This window comes from Neophocaena asiaeorientalis, unplaced genomic scaffold, assembly GCF_003031525.2.
Source record: "Neophocaena asiaeorientalis asiaeorientalis breed wild unplaced genomic scaffold, Neophocaena_asiaeorientalis_V1.1 scaffold164, whole genome shotgun sequence".
NCBI lineage: Eukaryota > Metazoa > Chordata > Mammalia > Artiodactyla > Phocoenidae > Neophocaena > Neophocaena asiaeorientalis.
The window spans coordinates 1,669,173-1,674,886 of record NW_020173727.1 but is presented as its reverse complement, the minus strand read 5'-3'; positions in this window follow the sequence as shown (position 1 = coordinate 1,674,886).

Sequence of the window (5,714 nt, the reverse complement as noted above, 5' to 3'; positions counted from 1 at the left end):
TGGACATGCAGGGGGCTCACATATATTTGACCCACTCAATAGAGTTAATGACTTTTTTGGAAACCAATATTTTTTTTTTCACAACTTAAAAAGGGGTTATCAGGAAAAATTGTCCAAAACTTGAAAATGGGCAAAAGACACCACTGCGTGTCTTCTCAGTGGCTTGCTGGGCATTGCCTAGCATATGCTATAGTGTGTGCACTTTTGACTGGCTTCCTATTGATTAGGCTATTTTCCAACCATAGAGGTAGCAGTAACTTGTAGAAAACTTGATAATAATGCAAATGATTCTTGTCCACAGCAAAGCAAATGAATCTCATCCAGTGGCTACAGAAAAGATAACCCCAAACATTACATTTTATCGCCCTTTCAGATATTAACCAGTTTTGTATTTACTAGCAGTTCTTTTCAGGATTTCTGATTGCCTATAGGTATCTCTGTTCTTCAAATTCTCCATTGAAAAAGCCTTGACATATTATAGGTTCTCCCATTAATTAATGTCACATAAAATCTTTGACACATTCCTTTTAGATTTGCACAGAAGTCATGTTTTTAACTTTTTGAAGATTATACTTTAGTCATGTGCAAAAGACAGTTCAGGGCCACCACCATGATTACCAAACCTGGTAGCCTGGCATTGGGCCAGACGACTGAAGGCGCCCCTTGCCCCTCTCCCTCCCCTTTTGAACCCACCTGTGCCTTCTCCATCAGCCCAGCAGGCACCATCTTCTCCATCAGGAAGCTTGCTAGCATTTAGAATGGGCTAGAGGTCTTTGTCCTGTGCCCTCACAGAACATGCTCTCTGGACTTGCTTTTCTCCTAACACCACAGGCACATCCATCTGAAAATGGTAAAAATCCAAAGACGGGCAACAGTCAGAACAGCCCCATGTCTGGTTTCTGAAGAAGCAGTGGGCAGAGTAGGCTCTGCTACCAGTTTAGACCATGGTTAAGTACCAGGTGTTAGGGAGTTTATCTTACTCGGTTACGAGGTAAGCTCAAGGAGCAGGTGGGCAAGCATGGGTTGGGTACCAGCTTGGAGCCCACCTACACATTTTCTAAATTTTATGGGCAGCCTATTTCCTCCTGCAGTCAAACTGCTCAAAGTTCAGTTGCCCAAAGCTGGTCCAAGGAGCACAGAAACCAGTGATGGTAACTTTTACATGAAGACTAACAATACTGTATTGTACGCTTCAAAAATTTGTTAGGAGTGTAAATCTCATGTTAAGTGTTCTTACCATAAAACAGAACAAAACAAAACAAAAGGGCACTAAGAAACTTTTGGAGGTGATGGGTAAGTTAATTGTTTTGATTGTGGTGATGGTTTCACAGCTCTATGCCTATGTTCAAACTCATCAAATTGTATACATTAAATATGTGCAGTTTTAAAATCATTTATATATTGATAAAGCTATAAAATTTTTAATATGAAAAATTTTTTTAAAGATTAATATTGTTAATGTGGTCAAATAGCCAAGGATCTTGGGCAAACAGAGAGAACTTGTGAAACCAATTCAAAACTGTTGCAAGTATTCAAATAAACTTTATGCTTATTCTTATATAGCAACTAGCTCTGTGGCCCTTATTTCCCTTCTTTTTCGCTATCTACATGAAGTCTCAGGGAGAGAATGTCTTGCATGCATTTTTAAAAAGTGAGTTTGCACTCGAGAAGTATTGACACTTCAGCTGGATTTACTTGGCATAACTGTTTTTCCAAAGTCAAGCAAGGATGGATCTGTACATTTCTAGAGAGGCTTGTCTATCTGCAAATGGGAAAATTTCAGTATTTATAATATGCTATTATTATTTAAAAGAACTGGAAAAGCAGGTGCACACATATTTATATGTAAGAGAAAAATGAACACAGTAAGTACAAGATTATTAAATTCACGATAACTACTGATTTCTAAACTCACATCACAAAATACAAAGATATTTAGATTTAGTTAAAAATAATTTATATTCTGTTTATAAGAGACACACAAAGTGACACCGAAAAGTTGAAAATAAAATTTTAAATGGAATAGGCAAAAATATGTGCTAAGACAAGGAGAACAATGTTGGCAAAAAGAACAATGTTGGCAATATTAATATCAGATAAAGAAAAATTTAAGAGAAAAAACGAAGTGAAGCAAATACCTGTTTTATACGACATTTAAAAATGATCTGCAACAAAACACTGCCTTTCAGACACAACTGGTGGGCAGATGCTCTCATCACTCTGTAACTATTCCAATGACACTGAATGAAAGTCAATCATTTACGAGGACATTAAAGAGAATTCAAGACATTGCAAAGAGTGGAAGTTGTACAGGCTATGTTCTCTGCCTAGGATGCAATAAAACTAGAAATAAAAGCAAATATTAAAAAATTTAGGGCTTCCCTGGTGGCGCAGTGGTTGAGAGTCCGCCTGTTGATGCAGGGGATGCGGGTTCGTGCCCCCGTCCACGAGGATCCCACATGCCGCAGAGCGGCTGGGCCCATGAGCCATGGCCGCTGAGCCTGCGCGTCCGGAGCCTGTTGCTCCGCGGCGGGAGAGGCCACAGCAGTGAGAGGCCCGCGTACCACAAAAAAAAAAAAAAAAATTTTAAAGCAAAATGTTTTAAAACTTGAAACGTTAAAAAATACACTTACAGGGCTTCCCTGGTGGCACAGTGGTTGAGAATCTGCCTGCTAATGCAGGGTACACCGGTTCGAGCCCTGGTCTGGGAGGATCCCACGTGCCACGGAGCAACTAGGCCCGTGAGCCACAACTACTGAGCCTGCGCGTCTGGAGCCTGTGCTCCGCAACAAGAGAGGCTGCGATAGTGAGAGGCCTGCACACTGCAATGATGAGTGGTCCCCGCTTGCCACAACTAGAGAAAGCCCTCGCACAGAAACAAAGACCCAACACAGCAAAAATAAATAAGTAAATAAACTTCTACCCCCAACATCTTTAAAAAATAAAAAATAAAATAAAAAATACACTTACAAACATAAGAGAATGAAAAGAATAAAAACTGTAGCTGGAGACTACTTAAAAAATTGACTGTAAGACTATTAACTCTCCAACTCTAGGACATTGCCAAAGTTTTGACGTAGACTGTATTACTCTTCCCAATTATTACTACCTTCTCTGTGATGTACTGTCCCACCCACACCCCCACTTGATATTGATTTGGCCATTAGAATGTGAATGGGAGTGATGTGTGCTCTATCCAAGCAGAGGTCTCAGCTACTGTTCTTCTTTTCCTTTTGCCATGAGAACAGCATGTCCCAGATATGAAGTTGTTTCTTCAGCTTACAGCTCAGAGTGAAGAAGACATTGATCAGAGCTGCAGTGTCTTGAAATAATGTGTTGTTAACGTGAAAGAGAAATAAACCTTGGATGTTGGAAACTGATGAGATTTCAGGGAATATTTTATCCTGAGGCATAACTTAGCAAAAATTGACTAACACAGCTGTGTGCAATAAACAAAATCAGAGTCTCAAGTATGTTTATTAATAAAACAACAAAATCAGAAATAATTCATTAGTTCAAGATGGTGGAGTAGAAGGACATGCTGTCACTCTCTCGCCCGAGAGCACCGGAATCACAAGTAACTGCTGAACAATCATCGACAGGAAGACACTGGAACTCACCAAAAAAGATACCCCACATCCAAAGACAAAGGAGAAGCTGCAATGAGATGGGAGGAGGGGTGCAATCACAATAAAATCAAACCCCGTGACTGCTGGGTGGGCGACTCACAGACTGGAGAACACTTATACCACAGAATTCCACCCACTGGAGTGAAGGTTCTGAGCCCTACATCAGGCTTCCCAACCTGGGGGTCCAGCAACGAGAGGAGGAATTCATAGAGAATCAGACTTGGAAGGCTGGCGGGATTTGACTGCAGGACTTAACAGGACTGGGGGAAACAGAGACTCCACTCTTAGAGGGCACACACAAAGGAGTGTGCGCATCAGGACCCAGGGGAAGGAGCAGTGACCCCAGGGGAGACTGAACCAGACCTAGCTGCTAGTGTTGGAGGGTCTCCTGAAGAGGAGGGGGGTGGCTGTGGCTCACCGTGAGATCAAGGACACTGGCAGCTGAAGTTCTGGGAAGTACTCCTTGGAGTGAGTCCTCCCAGAGTCCGCCATTAGCCCCACCAAAGAGCCAGGTAGGCTTCAGTGTTGGATTGCCTCAGGCCAAACAACCAACAGGGAGGGAACCCAGCCTCACCCATCAGCAGACAAGCAGATTAAAGTTTTACTGAGCTCGCCCACCAAAGCAACACCCAACTCTACCCACTACCAGTCCCTTCCATCAGGAAACTTGCACAAGCCTCTTAGATAGCCTTATCCACCAGAGGGCAGACAGCAGAAGCAAAAAAGAATACAATCCTACAGCCGGTGGATCAAAACCCACATTCACAGAAAGACAGACAAGATGAAAATGCAGAGGGCTACGTACCAGATGAAGGAACAAGATAAAACCCCAGAAAAACAACTAAATGAAGTGGAGATAGGCAACCTTTCAGAAAAAGAATTCAGAATAATGATAGTGAAGATGATCCAGGACTTTAGAAAAAGAATGGAGGCAAAGATCGAGAAGATGCAAGGTATGTTTAACAAAGACCTAGAAGAATTAAAGAACAAACAAACAGAGATGAACAATACTATAACTGAAATGAAAACTACACTAGAAGGAATCAATAGCAGAATAACTGAGGCAGAAGAACGGATAAGTGACCTGGAAGACAGAATGGTGGAATTCACTGCTGCGGAACAGAAGAAAGAATAAAGAATGAAAAGAAATGAAGACAGCCTAAGAGACCTCTGGGACAACACTAAACACAACAACATTCCCACTATAGGGGTCCCAGAAGGAGAAGAGCGAGCGAAAGGACCAGAGAAAATATTTGAAGAGATTATAGTCGAAAACTTCCCTAACATGGGAAAGGAAATAGACACCAAGCCCAGGAAGCGCAGAGTCCCATACAGGATAAACCCAAGGAGAAACATGCTGAGACACATAGTAATCAAACTGGAAAAAATTAAAACAAAGAAAAATTACTGAAAGCAGAAAGGGAAACACGATGAATAACATACAAGGGAACTCCCATAAGGTTAGCAGCTGATTTCTCAGCAGAAACTCTAAAAGCCAGAAGGGAGTGGCATGATATACTTTAAGTGATGAAAGGGAAGAACCTACAACCAAGATAACTCTACGCAGCAAGGATCTCATTCAGATTCAATGGAGAAATCAAAAGCTTTACAGACAAGCAAAAGCTACGAGTATTCAGCACACCAAACCAGCTCTACAACAAATGCTAAAGGAACTTCTCTAAGTGGGAAACACAAGAGAAGAAAAGGACCTACAAAAATACACCCAAAACAATTAAGAAAATGGTCATAGGAACATACATATTGAAAATTACCTTAAACGTGAATGGATTAAATGCTCCAACCAAAAGACAAAGCCTTGCTAAATGGATTCAAAAACAAGACCCATATATATGCTGTCTACAAGAGACCCACTTCAGACCTAGGGACACATTCAGACTGAAAGTGGGGGGATGGAAAAAGATATTCCTCGCAAAGGGAAATCAAAAGAAAGCTGGAGTAGCAATACTCATATAAGATAAAATAGACTTTAAAATAAAGAATGTTACAAGAGACAAGGAAGGACACTACATAATGAAAAGGGATCAATCCAAGAAGAAGATATAACAATTATAAATATATATGCAC